The sequence below is a fragment of the Trachypithecus francoisi genome, unplaced genomic scaffold, assembly GCF_009764315.1.
Source record: "Trachypithecus francoisi isolate TF-2019V2 unplaced genomic scaffold, Tfra_2.0 Contig00746, whole genome shotgun sequence".
NCBI lineage: Eukaryota > Metazoa > Chordata > Mammalia > Primates > Cercopithecidae > Trachypithecus > Trachypithecus francoisi.
The window spans coordinates 53,519-63,391 of NW_022680869.1; the positions used below are offsets into that span (position 1 = coordinate 53,519).

Below are 9,873 nucleotides of genomic sequence, written 5' to 3' on the forward strand. Positions count from 1 at the left end.
TGACACCAACTTAAATTACAGATATTATTATAATTCCCATTTGACAAATAAAGAAATTGAGGCTCAGAGATGTTAAGTAACATGCTAAAGCCATACAAGTGGAAAATGACAGAGCCAGCACTCAACTCCAGGTCTGTCCACTCCAGTTACTGCCCTTGATTACCACGTCAGGGTCTCCTAAATGCTAGGCAGTGACAATGTTTTTGACAGTCAGCAGTGCCAGCAAAAAAAAATGTATTCAATTTCTTGAAATCGGGAGATTGCATGCTTCTTATTTTGATTTTAAATCACCCTTCTTTTTATTAAATAGTGGTTTACTACATAATTAGTAGTAGCTATTCTCTGACATTACAGTCCATTGTGGGACAGGTAGGTAGTCCTCCTAGGGAGATCACCTGCAAGTAGTGACTCAGGAATCCAGGCAACATCTATTGTGAGGACCTTGGAGTTCTTCACTTCAACCAGTGACACAAGGAAAGGGAGAAAGAGTGAAGAAAAAACTCTGGTTCTAATTGCCTTGGCCTGAAATTGAGCCACGTCATATCTGTTTATATTCCATTGGCCATAACTCAATTGCATGGCCCTATCTAAATAGAAAAAAGACTGGCAAATATAGTCTTCCCGTGTACCCTAAAAGGAGAGGAGAAACTAATACTGGTGAACACTAGCAATGACTACAAGAGTTCTGTATCAATAATCAATGTCCTTACATAGCAAAATCAGCTGCTGATGACTCTATTTTGAAATATTATTATTATTATTTTACCTTACTTGTGCATAAATCCAAAACTCTCTACTGAATCCTAATCAATATGGTACATGGAGGAAAAACATGTTCAGACTAATTAATTTTAAAATAAAAAAATAAAATAAAATAACTAGACTGTGGCAAATTAGGGGGACAAAGAATTGGACTGAAACTAAGCAAAAATAAGTTTTTATATCATATTGTTAAAAAGACAGACTGTTACTAATTTCTACTAATACTTCTTTCTCATCACGCATTCTGTACAATGTAGTCCCCAGTGTATCTCAGATCCTATGTAAAGAATAATATGCAGTATTTAAAAGAGTGATTTGATTATTAATAGGTTATCATGATTAATCAGTAAATATAAATCTCCTCTGTTTGTAATAAAACATATCCAGTAGAAACTTCAATCCAAAACTCAAAAACTTACATTTTTTAGAACCTATATATTCAATTTATGGAATTTAAAGAATTAGTATAATTATTTTCTTAAAAGAGGTAATTCAATGTCCTCTCAAGAATATATTATATACATTGGGTAGTAGCCACACTGACTCAAGGTGGTTCACAAGACAAGGAGTAGGAAGGAAACAACAAAATATTCACAATCTTAAAGGAAAACACTGGCACACACCTGTAGTCCCAGCTACTCTGGAGGCTGAGGTGGGAGGATTGCACTGAAGCCCTGGAGGTTGAGGTTGTAGTGAGCCATGATTGCACCACTGCACTCCCACCTGGGTGACAGAGCAAGACCCTGTTAAAAAAGAAAAAAAGGAAAGGAAAGGGAAAGGAAGGAAAGGGAGAGAGAAAGAAAGAAAGAGAAAAAAAGAAGAAAGGAAAAAGGAAGGAAGAAAAGAAGACAGACAGAAAGAAAGAAAAAAAAAAGAAAAGAAAGGAAAGAAAGAAAGAAAGGAAGGAAGGAAAGAAAGAAAGAGGAATAGGAGAAGGAGGAGGAGGAGGAGAAAGAAAGGGAGGGAGGGAGGGAGGAGGGAGGAAGGGAAAAAGGGAGGAAATCCAAATATCTAAATTACAATGGTATTTCCAAAGCATTGTCCAAAGTTTCAGCTTTTGGATTGATTGCAATTTCTCAATTTTAACAGTGAGTTCTGGAGGAATTTAAAAATTTTATGTGACTGATGAATAAAAGTGGGAAAGACATCATGGCTTCTTGCTGCATGGATATAAACATGAATGTTTGATGTTTCTCATCTCTGATGCTGTAGAATTGCCCTCTGGTCACCCTCCACTTAAGTTCAGAACAAAAGTAGGCCAAGAGGTAAATCACTGATATTTTAATAATCTTCCACAGAGGGTATTTGTTCAACTGGAAAACTCTGAGGGCTGAGAACTTTGACAGTAATCTGCAAATCCACTAAACTCATCTGGTTTTGATTCTCTCATTCATTTGAGTTATCACAAGAGTCTGAGATGATGTCTATGTGCCCAAAGTGATTTTTCAAACAATTGTCTTTAAAGCTTGATTTGTTAACATTCAGCAACCTTTACAATTGGCAAAGTAAAATCACTACTGAAAGGTTCAGATAAACTTCCAACTCAAAGAATTTTAAACAGATCTACTTGGGGGCAAAAATCCTCTAATTTCTAGCTTACATCTACAGACTTTTTAAAAAGCTCCACAAATAAAGTACCCCATCTGAAACTTTTTAATTGCTGAGCTCCTTATTAATCCTACTTGATGTCCCATAAATTACATATAATGGGACCATTTTGATAAGATGCTAAGATCTTTTAAGCTCCACAGTTCAATATGCCAGTGAACTATGTGGAGCATGGGTCTCTCATCAGCACCTCAAATTCAACACAACCAAAACTGCATTTGTTGTTTCCATAAAACTTTTGCTCTGTTGTAACTCCATTCACTCAAACCACTCAAGGTCAGAATCTTTAAGTCATCCTGGACATTTTCTCTTCTCTCACCACACCTGAAAAGTTGCAAATTCCATTAGTTATTTCTTTAAAATAGCTCTTGAATTGGTCTCTGTATTTCCAGGCTACTGTCATTACTTCAGTTCAGGTATTTATTACTTCAAGTCTAGACCACCAAAAGAACTTCTTACTGGTTTGTCAATCGCTTTTTTCCCATCTATCTATGGACAGATTCTGTTCTTATCTACCACTCACCTATTTTAAAATCTTTTCTGGGTTCATATCCTATTCCCAAACTTAATCTCACCTAAAGACTCTCAAGAGTCTCTGGGGCTAACATCTTTATAGCACATTTTCCACCTACCTCTGTGCACAGCCTGACATAAAATCCAGACAAAGTACTCTGCTGGTTTCCCAAATACAGCTAGCAAGGTGTCCCTCCCCAGCTTGCTCCTGCCTCTCCTGCTCACCTGGTGTGTCCTTCTCCCTATCTCCTATCCTCCATCTGCTACCACTTACCAAACCTGGATCCTTAGAAGTTCAGCTAACCCGTGACATTTTAATGGAAGTTATTTCTCCCTTCTCTCATATTATCATTTGTTTGTTGCACTCCATATACATTGATCTTACTTTGCCTCATATTCTTTCAAATATCTTTATTCCTCACTAGGTCTTAAATCCCCATTCCTGTTCATCCTTTTACCTTCCACAGCTCTTCTCGCTGTATTTAAGAACTCCCTTCTGCGGGCGCGGTGGCTCACGCCTGTAATCCCAGCACTTTGGGAGGCCGAGACGGGCGGATGACGAGGTCAGGAGATTGAGACCATCCTGGCTAACATGGTGAAACCCCATCTCTACTAAAAATACAAAAAATTAGCAGGCGTGGTGGCGGGCGCCTGTAGTCCCAGCTACTTGGGAGGTTGAGCCAGGAGAATGGCGTGAACCCGGGAGGCGGAGCTTGCAGTGAGCCGACATCGTGCCACTGCACTCCAGCCTGGGTGACAGAGCGAGACTCCGTCTCAAAAAAAAAAAAAATCTCCCTTCTTTGCTGAGCAAATGCCTACGTATCTTTCAAGACCTATCTCTCTATCATGTCCTTAGAAAAGCCTTTTGTGACTTTGCAAAGAGTTACTTTATGCGGAGTTTTCATGCCTCATTTCTGGGGCTCTGATTCCCAACATTGGAATTTTTTGCTTACATATTATTTACCCTTCTGGAAAATAAAATGATCATGTCTTATTCAGTCTTTTTTGATCTGTGTGTTATTTCAAGCCCACTACAGGACCTGTGTGATATATAGTATCCACGAACTGTATCGTAGCTTGCCTACATTAAGATAAATTTTTATGAGGTGGCCCCATAAACCTGGTTTCACCCTCAATGGTCTAATAGATAGGATCCACCTGGAATTATTAATCATAGTAAAAAATTGGCAACAACTTGAATATTCCAAGTTGAGGATGGTTAAGCCGGCTATACCATCTCCACATGATACACTGTTATGCAGCCATTAAAATTATTAAACACTAAACTACACAGAAATTTAGATGCTGTATTGTTCAGTCAACAAATCTTTACTATTAGCATAAAAATTAAAATGTGAAATACAGATATATATATATGATCATACATAAATGAACAGACATAAGAACTATCACTAAGAGAAAAACTAAAATACCCAACTTTTTTTTTTTTTTTTATACTTTATGTTCTAGGGTACATGTGCATAACGTGCAGGTTTGTTACATATGTATACTTGTGCCATGTTGGTGTGCTGCACCCATCAACTCGTCAGCACCCATCAATTCATCATTTATATCATGTATAACTCCCAATGCAATCCCTCCCTCCTCCCCATGATAGGCTCCAGTGTGTGATGTTCCCCTTCCCGAGTCCAAGTGATCTCATTGTTCAGTTCCCACCTATGAGTGAGAACATGCAGTGTTTGGTTTTCTGTTCTTGTGATAGTTTGCTAAGAATGATGGTTTCCAGCTGCATCCATGTCCCTACAATGGACGCAAACTCATCCTTTTTTATGGCTGCATAGTATTCCATGGTGTATATGTGCCACATTTTCTTAATCCAGTCTGTCACAGATGGACATTTGGGTTGATTCCAAGTCTTTGCTATTGTGAATAGTGCCGCAATAAACATACGTGTGCATGTGTCTTTGTAGTAGAATAATTTATAATCCTTTGGGTATATACCCAGTAGTGGGATGGCTGGGTCATATGGTACATCTAGTTCTAGATCCTTGAGGAATCGCCATACTGTTTTCCATAATGGTTGAACTAGTTTACAATCCCACCAACAGTGTAAAAGTGTTCCTATTTCTCCACATCCTCTCTAGCACCTGTTGTTTCCTGACTTCTTAATGACTGCCATTCTAACTGGTGTGAGATGGTATCTCATTGTGGTTTTGATTTGCATTTCTTTGATGGCGAGTGATGATGAGCATTTTTTCATGTGTCTGTTGGCTGTATGAATGTCTTCTTTTGAGAAATCTCTGTTCAAACCCCCAACTCTTAATAATGGTGTATAGGTAGTAGAAAAATATTTTCCTCTTCTTCTACTCTTTTTTTTTTCCATGTCTTCTACAATTAATATGTATTTGTTATAACCTAAACACCACTATATATTTTTAAAGCCTATATCAACTATCATTCCCAGATCAGTTTTTAGGGTAAATTTTTGTATTTCAGATTTTGATTTTGATTAAATTTTTATATTTCAGCTTTTTGTATGAATGTTTTTCCTATATTCCCTTTACCTCTACCCTCCCGTTAATAGCAGAGTTGTCTGTACTTTAGGTCTGCAAGCTCAGTCAGCATTACTCAAAATGAATTGACAGCTGCTCCATCAGAGAAAAGGATATTTGTCAGAGGGCAAGCAATGAGGCCAGCAAACTCTGCTGTGAGCTGCCTTCCACCTCTGTAGGACTAGCCCAAGATTCACTAATAAGGTAGAAAATACCACTCTTCCCTTAGAGTAACATTCCTTTTAGCATCTTTTGGACTAAAAGGAAAAACATCTCAGTTTCTTTCCCTCTCTCCCTGTTATTCTGCCCCACTTTCTTCTTTCTTCTACTCTCTTTTCCAAAAATAAACTGCAAAGCACTTAGAGTTTTTTAGAGTTAGACATAAGGTATAAATGGCTACTCTTTGGTTTTCCAGATTAATGTGAAAGTTTTTACTGTTTGCCTTCCAAATTTTTCCTGTGGGTACATTTTCCCATTTGAGATGCCTGTGAGAGCACATCAAACCATTCCAACAAGACCATTTCTTCACTGGGATTCACAGCAGAATAATTTAATTTTGCGAATACAGAATTATTTTCCTTAGGACAATGAATATCTGCTTTTTCTTTTCCCTGGTTTTCTTCTCCTTCCCCTTCTTCTTCTTGCCATATATGTTAGTGGCTTGGGGTTGTATCATATGCTGCTATTCAAGCACAAGGGTGATGATACAGATTTTCACTGAAATGATTTTTAATGCAATCAATCTCAGACTTGTGATTATGACATACCTGCTTCCTTGCCTCTCCTTTCCTATTAAAAATTAGTTCCCAAACATGTATCTGCAATGCCCTGATGATTTGACTAATGAACCAACAGATACATGTAAAGTCAATTAAATCCATGACAGTTTATTTTTTGAATGATGGGCTAGGCAGTTAGATGATAAACTTAATTGTGAAAAGGGAAAATATGTTATTGTGTGGAACATTATCAGACACTGCAAATCCACTTGTCTCTGAGCCAAGAAAGCATTGCAGCAAAGATACTGTCTTTAAATCTTTTAGGAAAGGTAGAGTAAGAGAACGTTTTCTACTCCAGTAAAGGATGACTTTGGGAAAGTACTGGTTAGCATGATATCAAGATTCAGGAAAATTCCAATCACTAATGGAGAATGAGCAACACATTTTCCCAACGTTTGTTGAAATTATTAAATAAGACAGTTGCAATTCAAAGTAGGTGTTTACTAGAAAATGGGGCGCAAGGGATCAAAGAGGATGAGGAGATGTTGTCATGGAAACAGCCCTTTCCTAACATTTGCCTTTCAAGGACTTTTGAGGCTTTCATGTACATTGAATTTTTAATAATTTTCTAGATAAGTGACCCTATTTATGAACACTGTTCATAATTGAAGAAAGAGTGCTGTGTAGAATTTAGATTTCAATAACTGTAATTATAACTCTCAGTAATTTTCTTTGAAAGAGAATTTTTGCTTCAATACTACTTAGGGATTGAGGAAAAAGGCAAATCTTTGAAGAAGATAGTTTATCAGCCATACCTTCATTTCAGAGAACAATAGCAAAGGGAGATGAGGAGGGCTGTGGAAACAACGTGGAACTGTGAAGATTTTTGTGGCAATTCCAAGAGATTCTCAGGCCCCATGAATGAGCAGGCAGAAATAAATGTTTCTTACCTTATTTTACAGCAAGAGTCATCCTTTTATGTTCCAAGGGGAATGGTTAGAAACGTTCTCACAGGCATCTCAGATAGGAAGATGTACCCACAGGAAAAATTTGGAACACAGTGAAAACTTTTGCATTAGTCAAGAAAACCCAAGAATGGCCATTTGGAGGCAAACTCCATTTGGAGGCAGCTAATTAAAGTTTCTCTGTGTCCAACAGGAGTCCACCATAGGGAGGTTAGAGCATTGGTCTCCAGGACCAGCCTATGTAGGGTCTGCTCCATTCCCATCTGCATCTGAGGCCTGCCAGCTCATTGCCTCGGTATCCTTCGGGCCCCGTCTTCATGGCCATTCTCACCTAATGTACGGATGCTTCGTTTTCTTCTGCACATGCTGTCACCTCCAACTTGAGGTGAACATGCTCAGTTTACAGAAGAGGCAGTTGATTGTGTTATTTACAAATATGCACTCTGAAGTCACACTCCCTGGGTTCAAATCCTGACTCTACCTGTTACTAAATGACTTGGAGAAGTCACTTAACCACTTTGTGCTTTAGTTTCCTCATCTGTAAAACAGGAATAATAGCAACTTCTTCAAAGGGCTGTTGTGAGGAAGAAATGTGAATAAATATAAAGTCATCTGTATATTTAATTGTTTGCCATTGATACTTTTCCAGCATCTTCTCAGAAATTATTTGGAGTTCACAAAAGTGTTCTGACATGTATTTATGTATTCTGACTAACATAAATAACTTTATCCTTTATAACTTTCACATACAATAAAGCCACTTCTTAAACACTGTTTTCATAATACAGCTGAAGTAGAATTGACATGATCAGAAAGTGTTGTGGATAGAAAAAAAGAATCGCGTAGGGAAAAGTAGAGATTTCACCCCAAACCATCTTTACCATAAATAAAGCCTAAACTTGTACACAGAGAAATGAAAAAGGCACTGCAGCAGAAGTGGAAAAGCGCAGCTGAGGTGCCCATTCAGGAAAAGACTTGCCCTGCCACTTGGTGGGGACTGGTAAGCTGACAGCTTTCAAGTGTCACCTCTGTCAGTGTTTGCTTCAGCATTCAGTCTAGGCCATGCTCTTCCCAGGTGACCCTCAGACGACTGTACAAGAAAGTGATACAGGGCTCAGTACAAGGGCCCAGCCTGGGTCCATTGGGCCTCTGGGCTCCAGTGCTTCCCCGGGGGTTGGGAGAGTCAGGTCTGCAGCAGGTGCGATGGCTTCCTCCATGGAGCACTGCTTCCGCCCTTCACAGGTGTGACAGCCCATAAACCTTCTGCACTCCTGACTCTGTCCCAGTGCCTGCTTCACTGAAAACCCAAACTAGACTGTCCAACCTCTTCATTTGACTGCATTATAAGACAACTCAACTAGCCTAGCACATGTGGAAAAATCCCCTAGAAGGAAATTTCCAGCATTTCATTTTTTAACACCTAAAATTTGCTCTGATTAAGAAACGAATTGTGTTTGTTACAGAAAATTCAAACATAAGAGAAATTAATAAGGTAGAAAGCGAATATCGCCTGTGGTCCCAAATCTCTTAACCATTAGGTGCATAGCCCTCCACGTTTTCTGCATATCCATAGGCTTACATGTCTGGTTGTCATTACTTTGCAAAACAGCATCTACAAACAGTTCTGATTTACAACGGTTCAACTTCTGAATTTTTACTTCAACGGTGTGAAAGTGATATGCATTCAGTATGCTCTTTATCTCCTTGACTTCCATCCAGATGCACTTTTAACTTACAATATTTTCAAATTACGATGGGTTTATTGGGACATAACATGAAGGTAAGTCAAGGAGCGTCTGCATAGCCTTTCACAATTTGCACTGGTTGGAGGCTAGGGGAGGGATAGCATTAGAAGAAATACCTAATGTAGATGACGGGTTGATGGGGGCAGCAAACCACCCTGGCACGTGTATATCTATGTAATGAACCAGCACGTTCTGCACAGCTATCCCAGAACTTAAAGTATAATAAAAAAATACACACTAGATATTTTTATCTATGTCCACACAGGTAGATATACTTCATTTAATTACCATTTCCATAGAGTTTCATTCTATAAAAATTCTATAAATCTTTTCACACAAATGGGCTTTCATGCTCCCAGTTTTCCATGATCACAACAGAATTTTTACACTGTTTAGCTTTACATAACTAAAGGTTTGTGAAGGTGCATTATTTGAGTTTCACTTTAAATTATTTGCATTATCTATTGGGTATTTTGGGGAAAGGGTTATAAAATGGGATTCCAGGGACTGAACCTAGAATTTTATACCTTAGGTATTAAGGGTTTGAGTCATTTTCTGCTAAGTAGGGCTTTGCCCAAAGTGGCAAGGAGTTCATAAGCTCTATTAATCCTCTTTCCCTTATTTACCTTGTGATCCTATGTGCAAGTCAACTGAAGACTGGGCAGGACAAGGTTCAGTGCAAGGGGTGGGCGGTGATGGCTGCTAACTTGTAGGACCGACCGACCCAGTCACTGATCACATCAATGGTTCCTCCCTTATAGATCTTGTGGTCTCTGTTTTTACAAAGGTCTCCTATAAACACAGAGAGAGTATGCAGTAATATTCTAGATTCTATGGAGGATATAAGATGTTCAAATATAGCCTAACCTCTTTTTCTATTATAGAAAAGTAAGCTTTTGTTGTCTTTAAGAACTTCTGTTGTACAGGAACCTCCTTTTATCAAACTTTTTAAAAAGAAAACAATGACAAAAAGGTAAGGACATAAAAGCTATAAGCTTCAGCCAATGTTTGCATTACTGCCAACTGAATTTGTTTGGCCAGTGGATCA

General features: G+C 38.4%; 1 long non-coding RNA gene across 1 annotated transcript in view; it reads left to right on the forward strand.

Annotated features, from left to right (window-relative positions):
- The window catches only part of LOC117088368, a 43,184-nt gene extending 39,761 nt beyond the window's left edge, over positions 1 to 3,423 (forward strand). The window contains exon 3 of the long non-coding RNA XR_004439179.1: positions 3,351 to 3,423. This is a non-coding gene — a long non-coding RNA (uncharacterized LOC117088368). The remainder of the gene's footprint in view (positions 1 to 3,350) is intronic.
- Positions 3,424 to 9,873: the final 6,450 nt, after the last annotated feature.